The 27250-nt window shown below is 41.4% G+C and overlaps 1 protein-coding gene across 4 annotated transcripts in view; it reads right to left on the bottom strand.

Annotated features, from left to right (window-relative positions):
* CACNA2D3 (calcium voltage-gated channel auxiliary subunit alpha2delta 3) overlaps window positions 1–27250 on the bottom strand; it is an 891165-nt gene that overhangs the window by 424442 nt on the left and 439473 nt on the right. The gene's annotated exons all lie outside the window — the stretch shown is intronic.

The following is a 27250-nucleotide window of genomic DNA, read 5'->3' as shown; positions in this document are numbered from 1 at the left end:
GGGAAACAGCAAGTTTTCCTTTGCAGGCTGGAAGAGTTCCAGCCTCCAAGGGGCTGCTTGGGTATGGGAGGAGTAGAATGCAAGGGGAAGGAGGTGCCATGTTTATTTATGCTTGCACACATGCATGTGACAACCAGAAAGTGTGGTGGAGAGCAGCTCCTGCAGCTTCCTCCACCTAAGTATATGGGGGCGGGAGGGGGGACATAAGCAACATGGACAGGCAGCGGGGCATAGGTCCCATTGCCCTGTTGCTGCCCCTCACTCCCACCTGCTACTCCCCACCCCCAGCTCCCCAGTGTGTGGCAAGAGTATGTAGGGAAGGAGAGGTATGGGCATAGGTGACCTGTGGAGGGAGCAGGGGGGACAGAAATGATGTGTCAGGGGGTGGGGGGCATATGTCCCTCAGATTTATGCACCCACACTGGGGTGTAGGGCACAGGGCTGTAGCCTGGCTGGACAAGCTCTGGATACAAGCCACCTCCATGGCCCAGCAAGCAGGATCTGGCATGGGAGGGAGCGCCGTGTTACCATGACTGCCAAAGTGAGGCCTGGCATCAGTGGCATAACTCTGTGCCGCTGCTGCCATGCCTCACCTTGGTGGCCATGACAGTGCTGCACCCACTCCCATGCTGGGTTCCACCAACCAGGCCATAGAGGTGGCTCTGACCCAGAGCTAGTCCAGCTAGGCTGCAACCCTATGCCCCACTGTGGGTACATAAATCTGGGAGGCACATGCCCTCCACAACCCCTGCCACATTGCTTGTTCCCCTTGCCCGCCACATGGTCTGTGCACTTCTCACCCCCCTCCCCATGTATCACCTGTGCCCACACCCACCCCTTTCCCTACACTGGATGTCTGAGACCTGGGGGTGGGGTGCAGTGGGTTGGGAGTGAGAGGCACCAATAGGGTTGGGGGCATTGGGGCTGTAGGTTGGGAGTAGAGGACATGGAGTAGATGGGGACCTGCAGGTCAGGAGTGAGAGGCACCAGCAGGGAGTGGTGAGGAGGCTGTGGCTTGGGAGTGAAGGGCACCAGCATATCAGGTCTCTGCAGCACCACAAAGCATCAGAAGGAGACATCCGCAATTGGACCTACAACCTGGTGAGCAAAGGTGGCAGGGGGAGCTCTGATTTTCCATGATAAAAAAAGAAATCAAATTCCAAAATATAAAGGTATTTAGAATTTATTTTTTTATAATGATTGAGGCACTGGTAGGCTTCCAAACTGCTTTATAATGGGCAATATATCAATAAAACATTTTGTTCAACTGATCCTATATCTATAGTTTCATTTTAATCACCAAAAAAATGCAGATTTCGGGTTTTTTAATCAGAGAAATTTGGATTTTTAAACAAAAAGGCAGGATCCCTTGGTATGACAGAAGAGAAATTAGAAGTATATTAGTGCACACCTTAGAAATGTGTATTAGTCTTATTCTGATTTATTTAAATTATGTTGTTATGACTTCAAGAAAAAACTACACTACAAAAGAAAAAAATGTGCAATTCTCAACTGTTTTCAAACCAATGAAAAAAATACTCATAGGGAAAAATATAGAATCAGGGAGAAAGAATTTGTATGAGCTATGAGTCAGGCCCCATCTACACATTATATACCCAAGAGATAATTAACCAGTTAATCACAGCTACATGTTCAATCCATTAATGGTACGATAAAAGAAGAAATAAGCCACAAAGTTATTCCACAAAATATGTGGCTCATTGCTTCATGCCATTAACTGAATATCTAACCAGGGGCCCCTGTGGCTAGCAGATCTTTCAGCTGATAAGGGCTCCCAGCCACAGGGCCAACCCAGCCATGGAGATGCACGCAAACACCCCTGTAGCTGGGAGATTGCATCAGCTGCAGTCTCCCAGGCACCCCCACAGCTGGGAAATCACATCCACTGTAGTTTCCCAGATGGGGAGATCCCTGGGGCATCCCCACAGCTAGAAGCCTGGGTCAGCTGATGGGGCTTTGAGCCACAGGAGCTTGCTACTTGCCAGGGTAGGGAGAGCTCAGGATCATGATCCCAAACTTCTCGTGCACTGGCAATAAAGTATGATGGGATCTAATTCACAATCCCACAATCACACCTCCTGCCATGCACATGTGGCACTGCAGGAAGCATGAGTGTGTAGATTGCATATCAGATTCCATCAAGCCTTTACCTGCACATCTATAGGAGGCCTAAGCATTAGCAGCAAATACAAAGCACTTGTTATAGGAAAAAGAAATCAGTAGTTGGCATCAAGTTTTTCAGCCAGGGCTTATGGAGAATTTAAATGGGGACCCAGCTTGAATTGTTGTTTCTTTTTTGAGCTCATAACTCCTGAACATTCTATGCTGTGTCATCCCAAAGGACCAAGCATGTTAATCTGTAAACCATAAATTAATTCCTGGTACAACTCAACTGACTCTATTGAGAAATAACAGGAATGCATCTTAGCCAGTAATTCAATATCCAGGACCACAAATTTCAGAGAATATGTTTTTATCTTAAATATATTAATGCATCTAGGAGACAAGGACTTTGTGGGTGATACCTTTTATTGGACCAACCGTATTGTTAGGAAGGACACAGACAAGCTTTTGCATACCACTGTGGGCATATTTACATGAGGCACTTTACTGTGTAGTAGCACTTGCTTACTGCACAGTAAACCTTGCTAATCATGAGTAAATTTGCTACCTGAAAATGCAAGGAGCAAATTTACTTAAGATCAGTAATGGTGCAGTAGCACTCATATAGATGTCTGACTGGAAGCAAATCTGCTCCCAGTCAGCTGGTCACCAGGGGGTGGGAGATTGCTCCATGCCCCTGAGAGCTGCCTGCTTCCAGGGAAGGCTCTGCCACTGGAACATGGGTGGAGACTATGCCCCGCTGCATCAGCAGCAGGAATTTACAAGCCCCCAGCTCCGAGATCATGATCAGGGAGAGGGGAACAGGCTGGAAAGCTACCCAGCTTGTACCCCACCCAGCTCCATGCTCACAAAGCTGAGCAGGGAACAAACTTTCCAGCCTGTTCCCCACCCAGCTCTGTGCTCATGGAGCTGAGTGGGGAACAAGCTCCCCAGCCAGCCTCCACCAAGTAATTACAGAGTGGGAGCTGGGAACTGTCCTGTTCAGAGGCAGGTCCCAGCCCCATGCCCCAGTTGGGTGATCGAGGCACAGGGCTTGGAAAGAGATGCAGGGGTGGGATAGGTCCCAGCCTCCTGCCCCAATCCAGCAGTGGGACAGCTAGCAGTGACCTAGCTGCTAGTGCCCCACCAGTGGATCAGGGAAGGGGCCTGGGACCTGCCTCTCCCCTGCATCTCTTTCCAAGTTCTCTGTCCTTGGTTGGGGAGCCAGGGCCAGAGTTCCCTACTGCCAGGGCAGGGGAACATTATCCCTGCCTCAGCAGTAGGTAGCCCCTGGGGGTAGGATGTAATGTCCCAGTTCTGTCTAGTAGACAGCTGTCTTCTGGCCTGATGCTCCCTGCCAGTCCCTGGGCTAGCACCCAAGGGGAGCCTACAGCTCCTCCTACTGGTGGCAGGTGCCCACTGCAGGGCCCCAGGAAGTAAAAGCAGTTTGCTGCCTTTAGCAGCATATCTGGTCCCGCTTCCCTGCATGTGTAGACACCTCCCCAGGCATGTTTCCTCGTGAATAGCTTAGTCATGAGTAAACTGATCATGGATCAGCTGCATGTGTAGACTGCCCTGTATCATTCATGTATCTAGCTATTTAACCAAGTTTGGTTTTTTTGCTTTGTTTTCCATCATGAATATTTATACTTTTTTTTGCCTTAATATAGTAGCCTTTGTATAGTTTTTAAAGTTCTTACTCACAGAGCCTTTGTCTTTAGTTCCCAGTTACCTCATATTTTTTAAGTCATCCTACCTGAAGGTGAGTACTAAGATACTGCTTTCTACTGTGCACTCACTTATCTTTACATATACTTCATCACTGTAATTTGATAGCTCAACTACAGTTATTTCTCAACTAATTCCAATGAAATACCTAAAAACTAGAGAGCAACTCTTTTACACAATAGCTGAAATATGCTTAATGGAATTGAGTGTGGTATAGACAGTACTCCAAATGTATGCGCCATCAAAGACTCACCACCCCATTAAAGCCTGCTTTGTGGTTTAAAGCCCTTGTGCTAGCTATCCTCACAATGTAGAATTTTATCCATAGAGCAGCAGGCCAGAGTCCAAGGAAACTTGCACTCTGACTTCCCATTCTCTAGCAGTTAGATGCCTACACAGACTTCATGTTCTAGAATTATCAAAAATGTGTACCTTTAGTGAATATTAAATTCACTAGTAATATAAAAATAACACTACTATATAAAATGAGATCAAAATATAGATAGGATATACTGTGAATTAAATCATAGAATAATAGAATCATAGAAAATTAGGGTTAGAAGGAACCTCAGAAGGTTATCTAGTCCAAACCCCTAATCAAAGCAAAACCATCCCCTAGAAGATCATATTAGCCAAGAATTTGTCTACCTGGGTGAGAAGGAGTACAAACAAAAAACCAAATGCAAAAACAGGAAAGGAGATAGAGCGGGGAGAACAGCACTTCAGAAGCGACTGTTCCCTGCAGATAAAAAAGCCCAGAGCGGGATGATGAGGCACAGAGGAGAAGACAGGAGCAAAAGGCTACTCCGGGAGTGAGAGTTGGGAGAAGACTACTGGGTCAGGGACATCCTAGGGGTCAGTCCAGCATGCCGGAGAAGGCACGACTGAGGAAGGAAGCTGGAAGTCTCCAGGGTATGTAAATTGACCCCCCCGATCGCTCGGGGGAAGAGAGGTACAAACAAAAGGAGCCATGGATGCTCCTGAGAGAAAAAAAACCAAGTTGATGTTACTCTGGTTTGCTTTTGTTTTTGTTTTACGTTGATGGGGACTAACTGTTCTTCAAGGGTGTTCAAGGAGAGAACGAGGAGAGAGCCAGAGTTAAGGCTACTTCCTCACCCTAGTAGAAAGAATGCATGAGTTGCCCGAAGATTTCATAGAAATTAGGGCTGGAAGGGATCTCAGAAGATCATCGAGTTCAGCCTCCCGCCTGAAAGGCAGGAAGTCAGCTGGGGTCATAGGATCCCAGCAAGGTAAGCATACAATTTGCTCTTGAAGGTGTTCAATGTAGGTGCTTGAACCACCACCGATGGCAGACTGTTCCAGACCTTGGGGGCTTGGACAGTAAAGAAATTCTTCCTTATGTTCAGCCTGAAACCATCTTGCAGTAGTTTATGACCATTCAACCTCGGCAGTCTGCTGAACAAACATTCCCCGAGATCCTAGTGAACACCCTGATAAACTTATAGGTGGCCATCAGATCACCCCTGAGCCTGTGCTTTTCCAGGCTAAAGAGCCCCATGGCTCTCAACCTGTCATTGTAAGGTCTGTTTTCCTGACCTCTGATCATGCATGTGGCTCTTCTCTGGACTCTCTCAAGCTTCTCCACATCCTTTTTGAATTGTGGAGCCCAAAATTGGATGCAGTACTCCAGCTGCGGCCTCACCAAGGCCAAGTACAAGGGGAGAATCACATTCCAGTATTTCCTTGAGAAGCATCTATGGATGCACACCAGCATTTTGGTCGCTTTACTAGCCACAGCATTGCATTGCAGGCTCATGTTCATCTTGTGGTCAATGATGACCCCCAAGTCTTTCTTCCGTAGTGCTAGCCAGTGTAGCACTGCCAAGTCTATAAGGACGCTGCAGGTTTTTCTTCCCAAGGTGGAGAACCTTGCATTTTTCGGTGTAAACACCATCAGATTCTCATCCGCCTATTTGCTGAGTCTGTCCAGGTCAGCCTGGATCACCCTCATGTCTTCTGGCGTGGATGCTTTGCCCCAAAGCTTGGTGTCATCGGCGAACTTGGCCAGTCCGCTCCTGACTCCAACGTCCACATCATTAATGAAGATGTTGAACAATATGGGTCCAAGGACAGAGCCTTGGAGGACCCCCACCAGTCACAGGACACCATGATGATTGACTTCCATCAATTACTACCCTCTGGGTCTGACCACGGAGCCAATTTCCCAGCCAGCAGATCATGATGGACCCAAGGCCACAACTGGCCAGTTTCTCCAAGAGGTGATCATGGGATACCAGATCGAGGGCTTTTTTGAAGTCAAGATATATGACACCAATCTCTTCTCCCTTGTCCAGGTGATGGGTCACCTGGTCATAGAAGGAAATGAGATTGGTCAAGCAAGACCTACCCACAGTAATCCATTAAGTATGGTCTCTTTAATAAACTTTTCTAAGAACTTCCCCAGGATAGAAGTCAGGCTGATGGGCCTATAATTTGCCAGATCCACTTTCCTCCCTTCCTTGAAGAGATTAACATGACAAGATATTGCATAAGAAGAAAGAAAGAAACTGAAAGTAAAATTTTCAGTTTAGTTAAAGATACTGTTCCATAGTTAAGTTTATACTGTTGTGTATTACTAAAAAAGAAATGTTATAAAAGGTGTTTTCAAAAGACAATTAGAAAGTAAAAAAACAAAAAAACCCAACAGTTTGAAATAGCCACGTTCCATATGTTTGTGAGCTAGTTGTGAATGTAAAAGAAAAAAAAATTATAAAGAGAACTGTTTGACTCAAATAAGAGTGGGATTCGATTGATGACGTAAATCTGCGGTGTTGGTCAAGAGAGTCATCGAATAGGTGGTACCAGTGATAGGAACCTCGATAGATTACCAGTGTCCTACTGCAGCAATAATACCTCCCAACTAATAACATCAAAATTAATAAAGACGTGGCAGAAGAGAGTCAGAATAGACCACAAGACGCCATAGACAAGGCAATCAGTGGGAACATCACACTGGGTCTTAAAAACATCTGAGGATGGAGATTCCACAGCATCTCTAGGTAGCCTGTTCCCATGTTTTACTACCCTCCTAGTGAAAAAAAGTTTCCCCTAATATCTAACCTAAACTTCCTTTGTTACAATTTGAGACCATTGCTCCTTGTTCTATCATGTGCCACCTTGAGAATAGTCTAGAACCATCCTCTTTGGAACCATCCTTTAGGTAGTTGAGTTTTCTTGTCAAATCCCCCTGTCTCCTCTTCTTCAGACTAAAGAAGCTGAGTACCCTCAGGCTCTCCTCAGAAATCATGTACCCCAGTTGCCTATTTCCCATGCCCTCTGCTGGACACATCCTTTGTCCACATCCTTTCTACAGTAGGGGTCCCAAAACTGGACATAGTACTCCAGATGTGGACTCATCAATGCTGAATAGAGGGAAAGAATCATTTCCTTTGATCAGCATTCCTTCTAAGTTGTATGGCATGCACAGCCATGCAGGTGCACTCATGTGTGCTGCCAGGCATGCTTGCATGTCTGCACATGCCACGCAGCTTAGAGGGAATGCTGCCCTTAATCTGCTGGCAATGCTCTTACTAATGCCATTGGCCTTCTTTGCAATAAGGGTGCGCTGTTGGCTCATATTCAGCTTACTATTTGCTGTAACCCCCAGGTCCTTTTCTGCAGAGCTGTTGCTTAGCTGTTGCTTAGCCAGTCATTCCCCAGCCTGTACTGGTGCATAGTTTTTTTTTGTCCTAAGTGCAGAACTCTGCACTTGTCCTTATTGAATTTCATGAGGGTTTTTTTGGCCCAATCCTCCAATTTGTCTAGGTTTCTCTGGGGTGCTATGTCACCATAGCAGTATGCTATGTTGATGTAGCATCTATGGGCATCTACACATGACCAGCAGCTACTTTGCTGTAGCAACACACTCCCCCAGTATAGTGCACCGCTATGGTGAAGTAGCTGCTAAAAGTAACTGTGCGCCATATGTGTGACAGACTACGGGCTGTTACTGCACTGTGATTTAGTATTTCCAAAAGTAAGTACTAAATCACAGTGCAGTAACAACTTTGCCATAAGTACATGTGTATATGCACCCTGTAAATCCTAGTCCTACCCTCCAAGGGGCAAACTTTTAAGACAAACTGTACAGTATCAAGCATGCAGTTCAATTTTAAAACCAAACCACTTCACTGGATCTCTTTCCAAAAAAAACTGTTCTTTATATTAACAAATCATGTTGTCTGGATATATAATGGAGACTAACTCATTACTAAATACAGTGTAATGGACAGTACTCCTATAAAAGTTATATCGCCTAATATGAATTGCTGCTTTAAATGTTCTATGATACAAACTTTTTTTCTTACCTGGAAATTAAAAGGATATTATACAGTTTACTAGAAGCCCAAAAACTTTCTATTTTATTATTAACTATACTAAATCGGAGGGTAAAAAAATTAAATCTCAGCTCCAGGCAATTTTGAAGCAAGTGATCTGACCAAAACAGGCTGTTTTCCCAAAACAGTTACTGTAGTTTAATGCTCATAGTGACCTAGTAAATGTGGTTCGTACAACTCAATATTTCTAATAGCCAAAAGGCAAAACCTTGTTTATCTAAATATGCAAGAACGACATAAAACGCAATACAACCTAAATTATGAAATGCTTTGGCCTTCAGTACCAGGTCATTAACACAAACCAAATCAATAAATATCAGTATAGTAATATCAAAGTGAACTTTAACTGCAATGTTTTCTGACTGTTCATAGTCATAATAAATTATCTGAAACAAGTAAAAGAAGAGATAGAGAGGCTGGGCAGGGAGACAATATGTTGGGAAGAAAGTTTCACACTATATTTGTTTTTATCATGTTTCTACAATTAGGCAAATATGATAGCATGGTAACGAAATGAACAGATGGTCTGTCCCAGTAGGGAATATCTAACATATATTTCTATATAACCAAGGATTACTTTTATTCAATAAATCTTGTTTTCAAACAATACAAAAGCAAATAAAATAAATGGTAATTAAATTATTGGTTACCTCTATTTTATTCGCATTGTACCAGTTTTACAGGCCTAACAAAAATGAGAACAATAAAATATTCAACATATTAATACATGAACTGAAGTTGTATTATTTTGTAGCCTATTGAACACTTAAAAATACTCTGAAATACAGATTTAAAATTGACAGCAAACTGCTAAACCACATTCTTAAGTGTACCCAATACACACGAGGCATACCAAGGAAAAGGAAGTGAGAACAGAAAGATGGTAATTCCCCAAGTATAGGTTCATTCTGACACCAGTTCAGTCCTTAGCAGAATTCAACACAAGGCTATTCAAAACATCAATAGCTGACCAACCATGAGATTCAAATTCCACTGGCTCTCATTGTCACCAATGGATATAGGTCCAATGTCCTGAATAGGACTGTCCCAAACATTAAAGTTGATCAGAGGATATAGAAAATGTCAACTTATTTTTCAGAATTTTTTTTTTAAATGATGGTTTTCAGTAGGGCTGTGAGAAACTTCAGTTGCTGATTTGATTCAGAGGAGATTCGGCCCAATTTGGCAGCTAAGTCTCCAAATCTGAATCAAATCAGGAGACCCTTTAATCTCTCCAAATTGAATTGGAACCCTCCAAATTGATTTGGAGAGATTTGGAAAGACTTGATGATTCGAACATCAACACAGTTTGAAATGTTTTTTCAACATACCTCCGCTTGTGAATGCTGAGATGCTGGGGCAGATAGAGCATCCCATGGGAGTGTGGGTGGTGGGTCTGCCGCATGCTTGGCAGCAGACCCAGAAGTGGACCAGAAGCACTTCCAGTCCACTTTGGGGTCCGCCTGGAAGTGCTCAGGGGACCCTCCTCCCCACCCCCTGCCTTGACAACTGGTGCCTCCTCAGTCTGCCGGGGGGGGGCATCCAGGTTCCCCCCATGGCCAAATCCTGAGCTGGGGGGGGAGGATCCTGAGTGCTCAGTGGCAAACCCGGAAGTGGACCAGAACTAATTCTGGTCCACTTCCGGGTTTGCCACCGAACACATGGAGGGGGCATGCTCCTGTGGGATGCTTCATCCATCCCACCATCACACCATTCACAAGCCACACCTGGCACCTCAAGGTATGTAGAAAAAACTTTTAAAGCTGTGTCTATGGCCAAATCACTGATTCTCCAAATCAGCATTGAATCTTCAGATTTGGATTCAGCCCAATTGAATTGGGACAGTGATCCAAATCAATGAATCAAATCGCTGTCCCCAGTTTGATCCAGATCCAAATCCAAATCCAAATCGAATGCGGCCCATTTTGCACAACCCTAATTTTTAGTATTTCCCAATTTGGCTTTACAATAAAAATCCATTTTATTGCAAGAGGTAAAGACTATTGTGCATGATATCTTTTTTTGGACCAGTCACATGGCTGGAATAGATTTAGACAAGATTTAAATGCAGGGCATTCTTCAGATGACCTGAAGGAAATGGTCTGTAATCAAAGCTTATCTAAATCTATCCCAACCATGGAGTTGGTCCAATAAAAGATATCACCCTCAACAATGCTTGCTTCTTGCATATTCCCTGTACCATCACAGCTACAACATCACTCCAAGACTACCTCAAAATTCTTGGGCTTTTTTCAAAAAGAACAAAATCTAAGAAAAAATCCATTTGAATTATTTGAAAGATTGCACCATTTTACTGAAAAAAAATCACCAATGTTTTTGTTCATATTTTCACTGAAAAATATAGGGGAAAATGACAAAAAAACCCATATTTTTGTGAATTTTTCAATTTTGTGTCAGAAAGCATTTACTAAAAATGTATTGATAAGAAAATTTTGACTGGTGCACTAATTTGCCCTCTCTCTCAGACAGGTTTGGTATTAACTGCTGTTCCCTCATCCAAGGATTCTCCCAAACAGGTGATACAAGACAGAGAAAGATTCTAATCTTTTAATTTTCCATAAATAAGGTGATTTACAATAAACAGTTAAGCACCCAACCACTTTTTTTCATTTGAAATACAACCTAGTTTTGCAAACATTAATTAAACTAACAATGATATTCTATAAAATAAATCTCCATTATAGTTTATAAAGGCTCAGAACATTTCACAGACTGTTTTCACTAGCATCAAGGAAACTTTCTAAAAGTACGTATACCATCACATAAGAACATAAGGTATAAGAAAACAGATTACCTAAAATTACCAATAAACTGTATAATCTTTAATATATAATGGAGTTTATGGGATTTGCCAGAAGAACAAATATTTTCTCTTGGTAGCTTCATGCATACATTCTGAAAAAATACACTGTTGATATAGGTATAAATATAATACTGACATTTGTTTGATATACAAAATGGTAAACATGGATTTCATGTGCTATGAATTTTAATGGACGCATGTTTTCTGCCTTGAGGCTTCATAGTGAGCAGATGCTACTAGGTGATTCTGCAGAAGGTTTGAATTAATGAAGTGTTCTTTACACTGAGCCTGTATTCTCTGCCCTTCAACAGTTTTCAATCTTTTCTTTGTTGTTTGAGACTGGTAGTCACGTTCCAACACTATGTTTATTTGTCCACTAGGAAAATTATATAACAATATTCAAATTGTCTCCAAATTGCTCAGCTCTCCTTTTCCTGTATGCACAGCAGTAACAGGAGCTATGCCAAAGGAAGTTATACACTGTTTTAATGGTGGTTCAAAGGCCAGCTTTCTCAAGCAGTTATCCTATGTCTCTATAAGATTATGTTAGTTTGAAAACAGTTGGTGTACTGGTGTCCCTTAGACTTTATATAGAGCTATTTTTAATGTCCTTAATCATAATAAGTAGTATTGTATTCCGTGAAAAGCCTTAGTGGCTACTGATGTCATTAATGAAACCAAACAAACAATTATTATTTCAAAGGGAATAGAAAAAAAGATGGGGGTGAGGAGTAGGGCAGGAGAGGGGAACAATCTTTTCCAGACACTCAAGTTGCTCCTGTTCTGTATTTCCAGCTATTTATCCCTTTGCACTGAGGAGCGCTATAAATCATATGATAGCACTCCTTCAGTTAGTGAAGAAGTACAATTGCACTACAGTTTCCAAAAAGCTCCTTCTCATTGGGATGTGAGAGTTCCAGTATTACATCTCGGTGTACTCTATCAAAATTTCTAGGCTTGTTAATCAAATTGTCATCTCTAAACATCATTCAATATAAATACCAGGAAACGCACACTGGAATACCAGGAATACTAAATATATTAACAGTATATTGAAGCTATCGAGTGCTTTTCAGCAGTTTGGTGTATTCCAAACACCTTGAAAGATATGTAAGTGTAGCCAAACCATTTTACAACTTGGAGAAATGGAGAAAAGTGTTTAAAGCTACACCATAACTTTGAAAATATATTTTCATACAATTTGTCTTCAGCATAATACATATTCATAAAGCAGCAACATTACGGCTGCACCGACAGCTGCAGATGACAAGGTAAATAACATTAAGCATAATTTTTGCACCAGGATTTCTATGACTTGATAAAGGGGAAATGGAATTATAGATTTGTAAAAATACACTCCAATTCTGCTATATACACAGAGTAGAGTTTGGCTGTAGACATTTCTTTTATCCCAGGACAAAGTGAAAGCATACAGACATCCATGTCCTCTATTCCAAGATAAAGTCTTTAAAAGTTTACTGGATAAAAGGTAGTAAAACAGTTTATCCTGGAATATAGCAAAGAACACCTGTACAGTTATCCTGGGATACTATCATTGACTCAATGGCAGGAAAGTGGTACTGCATTCATGTGCTTACTAAATCTTTATTAGAAAGTCAATGCGGGCATGCACCAAACCCAGGATATTTTTGTTCCAGGACGAACACAGGCACAATATATCCAGGGATAAATGCTAGGAGTGTGCAAAATGGGCTGTATTTGACTTGGATTTGGCCCAAATCAGGGACAGTAATTCAATTTGTTGATTCAGATCACGGTGTCTGATTCAATTTGTCTCCACCAAATCAAATTAGGAACTGAAGCTTTGCATAGCCCTAATAAATACAACATCTGTTTCTAACCTTTGAACCTTGCTCCTCTAGGAGCATATCTACACATTGCCCTAGGGCAATGCAACAACATGCTATGTTGCCATACAGAGCGCTATGGGAATTTAGTGATCACATGGGTCTACATGTGATCACCAGCTATGTCACCATAGTGGCATGCTACCCGGGTATAGCATGTCGTTATGGCAAAGTCGTGCCAAAATCTACCCAAGTGCCACACACACAGCACAGTAACCACCCATACTGAAGTGTGCTGTAGTACTTCCAAAAGGAAGTACTAAAGTACAGTGATGTGTAGACATGCCCTAGGACTCTGGTATAGACTCAGATTTCCTGAAAAGAACTACACCACATTAGGTAGCATAGGGGAAAAAATGATCTGAGAGAAGCCCAGGATACTGTTGTCATTTCCTAGATGCAGGGTTCAACAATCAGGAAATACCCATCCCAGATTTCTCCCAGAAGTGAGGACTTTTGCCCATGTAGTATCCCTATCTCTCTTCCAAATTTCAAAGGGTTGCTGCATACAAAAATGAGAGAGCTCTTCATAAAAAGTCGAAAGACACTGTATAATGAAAATCATTAGGGCAACCTAAACACAGGGGTCACTGCTACCTCCCCATGTAATAAAAACAAAAACATATTGGCAAATACTACAGGTTCAAAAAACATCAACCAAAAGCACAGATTGAAGTTGACAATCTTCCTTTATGTGATTTGTCAAAGTCAAATAGAGCCCAGAATAGAATTCAGGACTAACCTGCTCTTTACCACTAAAGTAACCTTCATGCTTCATTTTGTTTTTGTATTATGTTAAAACTGCTATTTTGGTGTTGTGTAGTATAAGAAATCATCTAACTTGTCTTTCTGTCTATCTCAGGTCTTTTCTTTAACCCCCATTCAGCAGAAAATAAGAGCACTTGCAGCAGTATGTGAAAGCTTTAAGTTTGCATTGGCTACCTCTCCTTATGTTCAACTGTGAGCACAAGCATTTAGATGCAACTGTATGCCTAATTTCCATGTGCAATTACCACTAGCGCAATGTCTACTTGTGGACTCAAATAACTAATTTACATGCATAATTTTGGTAATTTTGAATGCAAATTAGACACACAATTATGACAATCAGATTTTGATATCTGATTACAAAATTACAGGTCCATAACACATACAAGAAAAGTTGTGACTTCATTACAATATAGAAATGTGAAAGAATTCAGCTGAATCTATGTATACTTTATTCAGAGCTGGTTGGAAAATGGAGGGCAAAGAAAGGGATTTTACAAACTTTTGGTAAAATACATCTTTCTGTCAAAGGCCAGAACTCCATACATACAGCAAACAGCATTCACCTGGGGAAGCAGTGGATATATACTATACCCAAGCACTCAATATACTGATGATATTTACCCTTTAAAAAAAAAAAAGAAGTAAATATGTTACAGGTTTATTTTAATGAAAAATTACTGATCAGTTTAAGAGGCAATAACGAAATACTTGTTAAAGTTGTTCTACTTGAGTAAATCCACTTTTGTAATCCATTGGATTGCAGTAGCTCCACATGAGAGAGAGATTAAGACAATGTAATGGATTGAAAGTACTGCCTAAGGTCCCTTCTACACATGCAGGTAAAGAAATGATTGGATCTAATGTTCGATTCACACAATTACATACTAGATCTAACCATGCCTTATTGCTGGTATACGAGAAGCCCAATACTGGGCTCCCCCTGCAATGATAGGCTCACGTGGCTGGGAGCCCCCTTTGCTGATAGGGCTCCCACCTGCAGGGACCATGTACAATGTGCAGCCAAGACCGAGAACCTCCATACCTGATAGGGCAAATATGGCACAACTAGAACTGACAGCTCTATCAGTTGCGGGACTCTGCCCCCACAGCTGTGGGGCACTGATGTGTTATCCTAGTCATGGGGATGCCCCATGGCTGGGAGATCACAGCAGATGCAATCTTCTGGCCACTGCCTGGAATACCTGCCTCCCCCCACTCCCCACACACACTTGTGGCTGGAAGACCACAGCTGCTATGATCTCCCAACTCTGGGACTGCTTTGTGCTTCCCAGCCACTGAAAGATCTGTGGCCAAGGTCTCCCAGCTGCAGGACTGCCTACATATGTTAATTAAAACTCGGTAGAAACCAGCTATAAAGTTATTAAGCATTTTTTAGCAATAACTTTATTTTAAGGCACAATAATTAATTTGCATGTGTAGCCAGTCTAAATTTATTGCACAAATAACAAGATAATTACACAATGATATAACGTGTAGAAAGGGCCTAATATGTTTGATGACTGATAAACAGTATGAATTGTATTAACAATATTGTACCAGAGGGAGAAAGCCAATGGAAGGAAGTAGAGCAGCACACTGACCCATAAAATCCTATTTCTTTACAAAACTAGCATGCTCCCAATAGGCATATGGGATTTTCCCACAGTCTTACTATAACCAAAGAACACATGATTGAATTTTAATTTCTCCTTTACAGATACTTCTAAAAAGTTCTGGATGAATATTGACATATAAACTACCTTGCCAAACCCACAAAGTGACACCTCAATGACTGTGTAAGACTCCAGATTATACTTGGTTGAATGAGTCTGTTTCAATTTCACTTTCCATAAAAGATAGGGTAAGAACTTCTGGGCAACATGTGATGTCAAGTCAGCTTTCTCTTACTTTTCACCTTTTTAACCTTTTCTTTTCATCCTGAAGATTAATTTACTCCATCTTAATAGTTAACTACCTAAAATAAAATTCTTCAACCTCTTTATTTTAACACAGTTATGCAATTAGGGGATAGTCTATGATGCATACAAATTTTGAATGATTCAGAGCCCTTTCTTGAATGGTCTGTGACCCAGAACTTTGATTTATATCCGGTGATGCATAATTGGAATATGTTGTGTGTGTTGGTTGGCTAAAAAAGGCCTTAAGTTTATGTCCTCATTCCAGGGCTAGGGAACAATTTGAAAACTGTTGTTTGAGAAGAAGACTAAAGATCTTTCATTTCATTTAGCTTACTCTATACAGAAGTGGATACCACAACTAGTTTATCGTACTTTCTGTTCAAGAGAGCAGCCAGCAACCCTAGCACTGAGTATACAAAGCAGCACCCTGCAGCAGCTCTAATCTTTAATTGGCCAAATTAATTTTGCATGCTGGGTCACTGTCAATACTTTCCTTCTTGGCAGCTACTCCCAGCTTTGTGGCCAGAATGGCACACTGATTTATTTGGCCCAAAATAAAATGGAAGAATGATTTACTGGTCTAGAAGCAATTCTTGAAGAAATTCAATGGCGTGTCTTTGTGTCAGTCTATACACTAGGTCTAATATATTTTACATGACTGTTCCAAGGTCTCCAGAAGCCTTGGTGTTTCTGTATTTTTTTAACTACCTGGCATCTATGGTTCTGGATATGAGTCTAACAGAGCTTTCATGGACATTTTTTCTAGACTCTTTCCTAGTCCATACAGACATTAGAGAGGATTTAGGAATAGACCATTTTTTGTGGTATAATAAAAGAAAACAGAAGTTGAAGAGCATATACATCAATTAAGCAGCATTGGAGTCAATTCCTCCAGGTTATGTGACCCTGCATGTGTTTGCACTGAAGTTATTAAACAAGTCTTTTACAGCAAGGTAAATCTTGAGCTTCTGAAGGTGCTTAAAGCGCCACCCAGTACAAGAAGTACTAATGGGAGCAAACAAACTTTTGTCCCAACCCTGGACATTCCAGAGCACCTGGTTGATTTTTTTTTTTAAACAGGCCACAAAAAAGGATTTTTTTTACATAAGATTTACTCATTTTTATTAGGTGAAGTCTATGATAGGGCTATAGTCCTTTCTGTACAGACATACATAAAAACAGCTATGATCTTCAGTCATGGTTGGGTATGGAAAGGGACCTAACTTAAGAACTTGTTTAGAGCTTGAACATTTCTGTGAGTAGCATCAGCTCATAGAATGAACTAGGGGCTAAGCACAGTGCTGGCATTCCCACAGAGTTCTGGTGACTGAACTGATTTACAAAATTACACATCTGAAGTATTTATTTAATCCCCATCTTGTAACTTCACAAACTTTAATATATTTATCTTTCCAGCACCCTTCTGAGGTAGGGCAATACTGTAAACTCCATTTTATAGATGAAGAACTCAGGCATACAGATACCAAGACCAGTTCTGTTCACTAAATATGCCATGCCTGGTGGCATCACTCACAAGCATACCAGGCTGCCAAGCAGAGGCTACCACCTACACCTGTACCAGTGTATTCAACCCAACCAGCATTTTGGGCATGCAAATCATCACTGAGCAACAGTTTCAATAAGCCCAGATGTAGCTATATTGCTGGTTTAGGAGGCAACACAGAACAGTGAAGAATGTCTGAGACTGCTACTGCCTGGCACAGTATGTCTACTGTGTAGACATGGCCCAAGGTCACATCAGAATCTGCAACAAAGCTGAGAACTGAGCCCTGGCATCCCAAGTGTCAGAATCTGCCAAGTGTGGTCAGAGGCAGGAGTGAAGTAGTACTGGTCATGTCAGGCCCCCTCAGTTGGATGGTCCCCGCATGCCCTGTCAGGATACTATCAGTGATATTATAGTACCTCTCCTATTAGCTGTCACCAGCTGCAGTTCTTAGTAATAAGAACTATTTGAGGTTGTTTGTTCATGAACACTAGGCACTAATGCCATGCTCCATTCAGGCAGGGCATTAGCTAAGTGCTCCGTTAAACAAGGCACCAACATAAACCATAGCTCAGTGCAAAGTATTCAGGGTCTACAGGCCCTTTTCATACATTTATCGAAACAACTTCATGTTTACCGACCCCACATCCTAGTTCTCACCCTCAAACAGCTTTAGGTGTCAGTAGGCATGTCTACATGAGCCCCTACAGTGCCATTGTTACCGTGCTGTCATTTAATACTTATTTTTCCTTTTGTCTTATTCCCATTTTATCCATAGTATTCCATCCATTGGCCTTCTGAGGTTGTACCCATCTTATACATTATTTTCTATCCATTGGTCATGTGTTATTACTGTGCATGAATAAACTGAGGCCTACTTTGGTTCAGGCTGCTAATAGCTGTCTCTGTATGATTTCCACATGCACTGGTTCATGGCTGCACCAATCCATTCTCCAGCAAGGACTATACCAAATACTAAACTAACATCCTAATCACTGGACCAAGTTACCTTTTAGATGAGCTGAAACACAGAATAATGGAATCATAGAAAATGAGGATTAGAAGGGACCTCAGGAGGTTATCTAGTATAACCCACTGCTCAAGACAAGCCCATCCCCAACTAGATCATCCCAGCCAAACCTTTGTTTAGCCAGGTCTTAAAAAACTCCATGGATGAAGATTCCACAACCTCTCTGGGTAACCTGTTCCAGCATTTTATTATGCTCCTAGTAAGAATTTTTTTCCTAATATCTAACCTAAACTTCCCTTGGTGTAACTTGAGACCATTGAGCCTTGTTCTGTCATCTGCCGCCACTGAGAACAGTCCAGCTCCATCCTCTTTCAAACCCCCGTTTGGTTAGTTGAAGGCTGCTATTAAATCCTCTCTCAGTCTCCACTTCTCTAGACTAAATAAGCCCAGTTCCCTCAGTCTTTCCTCCTAAGTCATGTCCTTTAGCTCCCTCACCATTTTTTGCCCACCACTGGACCCTCTCCAATTTGTCCACATCCTTTCTGTAGCGGGAGGCCCAAAACTGAACACAGTACTCCAGATGTGGCTTTATCAGTACTGAATAGAGGGAAATAATCACTTTCCTTGGCATGCTGGCAACACACCTACAGATACGGTCCAGTATTCCTTTAGCCTTCTTTGCAACAAGGACAAACCATTGGCTCAGATTCAGCTTATCATTCACTGTAACTCCCAGGTCCTTTTCTGCAGAGCTGCTGCCCAGCCAGTCAACCCCCAGCCTGGACTGGTGCATTGGATTGTTCCATTTTAAGTGCAGCACTTTACACTTGTCCTTGTTGAACCTCATGAGATTTCTTTTGGCCCAATCCTCCAATTTGTCTAAGTCACCTTGAATCCTAGCCCTATCCTTCAGCATATCTACTATTCCCCCCAGTTTGGTGTGTCACCTGCAAACTTGCTGAGGGTGCACTCTATGATATCTTCCAAGTCATTGATGTACTAGGACCAACCCCTAGGGTGCTCCACTTGATACTGGCTGCCAGCTAAACGTCAAGCCATTGATTACTACCATCTGAGCCTGATGCTTCAGCCAGTTTTCTATCCACCTTACTATCCACCTTCATCCAGCCTGTACTTCCTTAGCTTACCTGCAAGAAGGTTGTGGGAGACCATAAATCAAGACCCTTGCTAAAAATCAGGGTATATCACATCCACTAGTCTCCCCACCTCCATAGAGCCAGTCACCTCATCATAGAAGGCATCAGGTTGGTCAGGCATGACTTGCCCTTGGTTAATACATGCTGACTGTTCCTAATCACCTTCTTCTCCTCCAAGTGCTTAGAAATGGATTCCTTGAGGATCTGCTTCATGATTTTTCCAGGGACTAATGTGAGGCTGACTGGTCTGTAGTTCCCTGGATCTTTCTTCTTCCCTTTCTTAAATACGGGCACTGTTTTCCCTTTTTCAATCATCCAGGGTCTCTCCTGCTTGCCATGAGTTCTCAAAGATGATGGCCAATGGATCTGCAACCTCATCAGCCAACTCCCTCAGCACCCTAGGGTGCATCCTGTCGAGCCCCATGAACTTGTATATGTCCAGCTTTTCTAAATAGGCCCCTACCTCTTCTTTTGCCACTGTTGGCTGCTCACCTACCTCCTCCCCAAAATGTGATGCCTGATGCAATAATCTGGAAGCTGACCTTGCCTGTGAAAACTGAGGCCACGAAGGCACTTAAGCCTTTTCTGCATCCTCTGTCACAAAGTTCCCTCCCTCTTTCAGTAAGGGACCCACGCTTTCCTTGATCCTCCTCTTGCTACTGACATAGTTATAGAAACCTTTCTTGTTACCCTTCACATCCTTTACCAGCTGCAACTCCAATTGCACTTTGGCTTTCTTGACATCATCCCTATATGCCTGAGCAATGCTCTTATACTCCTTCCCATTTTTTTTCCAAGTTTCCACTTGTTAGAAGCTTTATTTTTGTGACTTAGTTTACTGAAGAGTTCCCTGTTGAGCCAAGCTGGTCTTCTAATATACTTGCTAGTCTTCCTGCTCAATGGAATGATTTGTTCCTGTGCTCTCAGTAAGGCTTCTTTGAAGTACAGCCAGCTCTCCTGGACTCCTTTCCCCCCAGTCTGGCTTCCCAGGGGATCCTGCCCATTAATTCCCTGAGTGAGTTTAAGTCTGCTTTTCTGAAGTCCAGGATCCTTACTCCGCTGCTCTCCATCCTTCCTTTCCACAGGATCCTGAACTCAATCATCTCATGGTCACTGCTGCCCAAGTTGCTATCCTCTGCTACTTTCCCCACCAATTTTTCCCCATTTGTGACAAGGAGGTCAAGAAGAGCATGGCCCCTACTTGGTTGCTCCCACACTTGCACCAGGAAGTTGTCCTCAAAATTCTCCAAAAAACTTCCTGGATTGCCTATGCACTGCTGTATTGCTCTCAGTAACATTGGTCTGCTGCTGAGATTTGCCTGTGCAGCCTGCACTACTACACTGGAAAAGAAAAAAAAACAAAAAAACTGATGTAGTGTGCACAACAGTCACCACCAGAAAAAATTTGTTAGGAGGTAAAAGCAAGATCTCCTGAGCAGGTTAGAAAAGCTCTCAGCAGCCTCTCTCAGCAGCTCTTGAGTACAGCATAACCCCAAATGTTTCTGGATTATACATAGGCAGAGAGCTGCCAGATCAGTTTGAGACTGACTGCATCAGGAAAGAAGCCAACAGCAGAATAGGCAAGAGCAGAATTTCTATATTGGAATAGTAAGAGCCACAAATTCATCTCCTGGAGGGTCACCCAGTGGTGATGACATCTGCTACACTGGCATTCACATCCATGCTGTGGATTTGGATATTTTCTTATTACCTGTCCTGAACTAACCATGGCAGTTACTTGCTATAATCTCATTCTGTTACAGGGGTAGATTTATGTGCAGTAGTTTTGCATTTCAGGAGATTACAACTTAACCTCAAACCAAGCACTTTACTATGAGTAACCAGATCAAGGTTCAGCAGGCTTTAAGACTGGTTAGTAATGTTTTGAGACTCAAGGTGTTTCTCATTAGTCAAGACAGCCCTCAGAAAATGCCTGTTTTTAGCTTTCATCAATTTTTTTGACTATGGAAAAAGAATAGAACAGTTCTTCTGTTGCAAAGAACCCTGAAAGACTACAACAGATCAGAATGTTTTTGACACTACAAATTCCTGTTTGAAATCTCTAGGTTTATCTTGTGAATTATAGTGGCGTTTGCACACCTAACAGTGATATTTCACAGTACCCCACAGCAGCCATAAAAGGCTGTCACAGCACCCCAAGATGTTGAAGCACCCTAGTTAAGAATCACTACTTTGTGATATCTACAGTAATTATTAAGCTAAATTAGTCATGTGGGCCAGGGATAAGCTAGAGGCCTCTGGTACATGTCTCAGGAGGTTGGGATTACTTGGAACCCTGCCTAGGTTCCTGCCCATTAGGGCCCTTGAATAAAGGAAAGCTGACTACAGCGGGATTTTAATAAACCCTGCAGTCTTCCCGAATTACATATATATTTATATGTACAGCCATTCACTTTGACAAAAGTAAGTATGCAGAGTTTTTATTTACCAGCCTTTCAATGATAATTTCAAACAACTTAATTGCTGCATCAGTTCTTTGGTGATTTAATTTCAGGTAATTACACAAAGAAAAAAAGACACTCACTGAAGCTATTATACACCAATTCTTGTCTATTTCTGTTATTTTAATTTACATAAGGGTAGCACTCTACTGAGTTTTAGTTATTATCACTATCTATGCATCTAAAGATACTCATTTCATCTGGAAACATTTACAGGATAATGTCTTCAATCCACGTATTGTATATTTAAAAAAGATATAAAGGAAGAAGGTATACTGTGATATTGTTACTTTAAATCTGGAGTTACATTAAATCAGATTGTCATCTGAGTCCTGTGGGATAGGTTTTCATCTTTGAGAAACTCCATGTTGCAATTTACCTCTTGGCCCAAAACAACTAGAATTAAAATAGGCAGTCCCACATGTTTGTAATTTTGAAGAGAAAGTGCAGACAGTGACAGAAGAGCATCTGAACTATTTCCCACTTTTTTATTTGTGTATAACAAATTGATATGTTTCAAGGTAGCAGCTGTTTAATGCTAATGCCAAATCATAAATAATCTAGGTACTATGCAAATAAATAATACACATCTTACCTTATTCATCACATTTAAGACACACAGATTCATTTGAATCTCTTTTTTTGATGCCTAGATTAATTATTACGGGGGTTATTCCTGGTGATGAACTAGATGGAGATCAAATTGTACACATTCTATAAGCATACATTTGTGAGGATATCAATCCATTCATACAGAACTGCACATTACTTCTGAAAATAAGCAAAGCTCAGGATGACATGGTTAAGAGAAACAGCCTCATTATGAATGAAGGACAATATACAGAAATGTAGTTTAGCCAGCTATCACATCTCAGTCCCTGCTGTATCACCTGTATACAACAAATATTCCCAAACTAATCATAATAATGATATACCATGAAATCTTTAAGTGTTTTAGAATCAAAGCCAAAATATTGCACACTGGAGGGACAATTAAGTTATGGGATGCCTGCTTTGCGTCTCAATTCAGATGTGACATGCATGTAAACAATATTTCATATCTCTGTTGCATTTGAAGTTGTAAGTTCACCTTTCATAAACTTTATACAAATCTCTGATTTGATTCAAACAGTCATAGGGAAAATGCTTCCATCAGATGCATACCACAGTAACAGAAGCCAGAAGCTTAGTTAGGTCAAGCTGAGTGCAACATTTTTACCAAAACAACATTTGATTTTTGTGGCAAGAATTTCAAACTACTGTATATTTCTAAATGTGATACCAATGTTTCTTATTTGGGAATTAATATTAATGATTTACAGGTCAAGACTGTAGTGCTGTTCCCTGAGCAGGCAGGGAATAAACCATGACTGTTAGACTCATCATTCATTTCCTTATTCCCCACCTCTCCCTGGGGAAGACACGTCCTGATCAGCGTGCCGGGGTTGAGAGGATAGAATTCACCTAGTCTCCAACTGCTGTCTGTTCACATCCAAGCCATCATAAAAATCATTAATGCCTTTAATTAATATTTAGCTAACAGTTTAAAACCATTTGGAGATCCAAGCTACATAACACAAAACCGATCTATTCCCAACATTGTATGATATCCAGTATATATTTGTCCAGAAAGCTTGATCAATAGGAACCCTGCTGGTGGAACAAAGGCTATGACTTCTGAAAAAAACCCTCAAAAGGTGTGATTTATGTTGCAAAAATCCCAGCCACGACATACTGATAATAATCTGAGTCCCTGTCAGTTTTCAAACTGTTACCATTAATAAAAAAATCATTTTGAATTATCAAAAGATCCTGGAATCAAGAACTGACAATAACAATGATGGTGAGGTAACTGTGTTACCTCAGGCTCTTTTGTCATATAAATCAATAATGAAATAAGCTAAGTTATGACCCATTGTGAAAAGGTTCATTTTGGTTGGAATGGCATGAATATGGCAGAAAAGACCTCAGACTTCAGCTACTGGAAAACAGCAAAATGGTTGCATAATTTACATGACAACTGCACATTATGGGATGTAATGGGTACAGGTTCATCATTAAAGCTGAGTTTTCACTTAAAGTAAAGGAACTCCAGCCAAGTATGCCAGAGAGCAGGAATGTCTCCAAGCTCTGGGTTTTAGGTGAGCGTGCCAAAGGGTCACAGAGGAAGGGAGAGTAGAAGGACTGCAAAGTTCTAGGGAGTAGAGGCTGCATGTGTGTGCGTCTGTATAACAGTCTTCTTCTAAACATGTACCCTAGTCATGCTGCCGAAAACAGGACAATGGATGCCCAGGATTCACAGGCCTGTCCCAGAAAATATGAGACATGCTCACCCTAACTTAAGGTGAGGATTCCACTGTATTCTTCTAACTGAAGAATACTGTGGGTCTTCTCCTCCACCAAGATACAGCAAATGCTCTGAGTGCAGAACATTTACAAACCGCCCCCCCCCCAAAAAAACACGACATTTATCAATTAATGAGTTAAAATTAATTTTAAAATGGGTCCTTAAAAAATTTAGCTACTGGTGTCAGGAATATTTTTGTCCTGGATGGTAAAGATTAAGAAAAATGAACTGGATAACAGTATCTTTAAAAACCAGTTTCTTCTCATTTGGAAGCACAAAATGAAAATGTGTTGGTGTCACCATTGAGTGTACTTAAGTATTCTGAACGTCCTAACTGCATTTATCTACCTTAACATCTCCAGATATCTTTTAGATTTAACTAACTTCTGAATTACTTGGTCTTTGTAATGCTTGTTTAAGGAAAATTTATTTGGCATATGGAATTATTTTTATGCTTGGCTACATTATACATACCAGAGCCATTCAACTTCTGAGTGGTAGAGAACCACATCCCATGCTACGTGGGCCTCTAGGTCCTCCTTCCACTGCGCACAGGTTGGGGCAGGAAGCAGAAGTTATAGGATAGAAAGGGAGCCCAGAGACCCTAGCAGCAGCAAGTGGTGGTAGTAATGGGATCCAGACAGAAGCCTCTGGGCTGGGCCACCAGTTGGAGACCCCTGTTATATACAATTAACTACAGCTAGGGAAAAAATGACATGTTTTGTAAATCTGCGTATTTAACTAAATGGTCAAAAATGAAAAAAATTCAGCAAGTCATATTTTGTTCAGAAAGGTGGCTCTCAACCAGGGTACTGCAGCCCTCTCAGCCCCTTAGCAGTATCATGATCCAGGCACTGCCACCCAGATAAAACTGCCCTACATGTGGGGGTGTGGCATATGTGCATACTCCTCTTGCATTAGGGTTCTCTGACAACCTTCAAGCAGACAGAAGAGTTGATACATGCTGTAGCTCTTCCTGGTTCAACCCCACCCACTCTACTCCCAGACACAGAAACATACAGAATAGTTGCACCTGTCCTGCATGCTTTTGTTTCTGGGAGAGGCCATGTATGGTTAGACCAGGAAGGGCTGCAATATAAGCCAGCTGTCATGCCTGCTTGAGGCTTAAGAGCAGAGAACCTTAATGAGGCAGGAGAACCTACATGTGCCTCAGCCCTTCCTGGTGTGTCAGCAGGTGCATGGGGCAGTTTTAACTGGTCACAGTGGCACCTGGTTTAGAACTGAGCACAACAGGTTTTCAATTTCAGATGCCACCACATTCAAGAAGTACATGGTATGTTGAATCTCAGAAGTTTGAGAACTACTGGTTTATAGTCTGAATAGAAGGTTTTGATTCAAAATGACTTTGTGTTTCAAAAATATTTTCACTTCCATTTAAAAAAAAAGATATTTCCAAATAAAATATTTTGTTTCAGGTGAAATGGAAACAAAATTAGCCCCTTTGTGATTACTCTGAACAAAGTGTACCGAAATATAGATACTGTTTCTGTATTGACATCTGTCCTACTGTTTTGAAATGAAGAAGAAAGACTCCAACATGAAATGAAAGAAACATTAATAGCTTTACTTAAAGTGACTTTCCACAGTAGAAAACCTTCATTTACACATATATACAGAGCAAACAGTTTTTTAGTAAATGCTAAGGACATATAAAGTTTGGGATACTGATCCTACAACAAGTAAATCATGTTCAGAGTTACTAAAACATCTGCTTCCCTCACTATGGTAAAAAGCCATAATTAGATAACTGAAGTAATTCTTCGTTTTTGCTTCTAAGGAGGTTGCTCATCTGTCCCACATAAGAAACAGGAATGTGAATCTAACAGGATACAGTTAGCAAGAATTTTAAAAAGTTTCTTAAAACAAGGCCAACATAATACTAATTTTCAATATTAGCACCGAGCTAATACAATGAGAGATGTATTAGAAATGGTTATAAAGTACACAAAAACAATGCTAACAGAATAATGCAGATTAAAAATCAGTTTGCACAGCATATTTTAAGTATATAGCATTTGGTATAAATCTTTCGATATACAGTTCCAGTAATAAATGTTGCATCAGGAAAATAAAAGACCTGGTAAGGCCATTTGTCTGACACCATTAGAAAATAAAAATGATACAAGCAACCTATTAAAAATTCACTGTTTCCCAAGAGTTACCACAGATATGCCCTTTGTCCCATATTTGGAAAAACTGTGGCCATACTGAATATCATTATATGGCAACATCTACCCAATGCTGGTTTTAATTGTGGAACTGTATTTAGCTTATTGGGAATACCATATTTGGTATCTCAATAAGTTTCAAAGAATATAAAAGTTATTTTTAGGTTTTATAGGGTCCTGCTACATGTTACATTTATGTCACAATTCAGGCATTAATTGTGGTGTGAAGAGCAAGGGTGCTACACACGAACCAATTTTAGATGCCCTAAAATGGTATATCAACCATAAAAAATGTTCCATATATACTGGAAAATATTTTTATGGAGGGTTTATATGGTGCTTTAATCTGACATATAGCAGGTGTGTCTACACATGCAATTAATGCAAAGCAATAAACTCTGGTGCTTATCACAACACAGTGTATTGCTCCCAGATGCACCGTTTAAAATTTGTGCCTAGGACTGCAGTATGTTGAGCCAGGTTGGAGCAGCCCCGCCTGGCAGGAGATGTGGGGGTTAGCCTGCCAGCCTGGGGCTGCTCCTGCCCAGCTCAATATGTAGGGGGGTTGTCTGGGGCACGAGGGTGCTCCAGCATGGGCCTAGCTGGCAGGCAGCCCCCACCCTGAAGCACCCTCATGCCCTAGCCAATCCCATCTGCCTCTACACATGCATTACTGTGCATGAAAAAACTCCGCAGTGGGATAGTACTTGTAAATACAAGTACTAACCTACTGTGGTGTTTATTAGTTTCCTTCAGCCTAATGGGGCTGCATGTATAGACACCGAGACATTTGCTGCACAGCTAATTAGGCAGCTCCACAGTAAACATCTTGTGTAGATGCACCCAGCACATCAGGAGCTGCCCGAGGGTTTGGGCCAACAAGCTGATTGTCAGTCCCAGCCTTCAGACCATCCAGGGGAATCAAACTGACTAGGGCAATTGTCAGCTCTGGACCTGGGACCATACCAGCAAACACTAGGCTGTAGGCACCCAGCTTTCAACCTGCCAGTGTAGGTGGAACTCAGGATC

This window comes from Crocodylus siamensis, chromosome 11, assembly GCF_052110815.1.
Source record: "Crocodylus siamensis isolate JL-2025a chromosome 11, ASM5211081v1, whole genome shotgun sequence".
NCBI lineage: Eukaryota > Metazoa > Chordata > Crocodylia > Crocodylidae > Crocodylus > Crocodylus siamensis.
The sequence above is the reverse complement of the archived record's forward strand: the minus strand, read 5'-3'. Positions and strand labels throughout refer to the sequence as shown.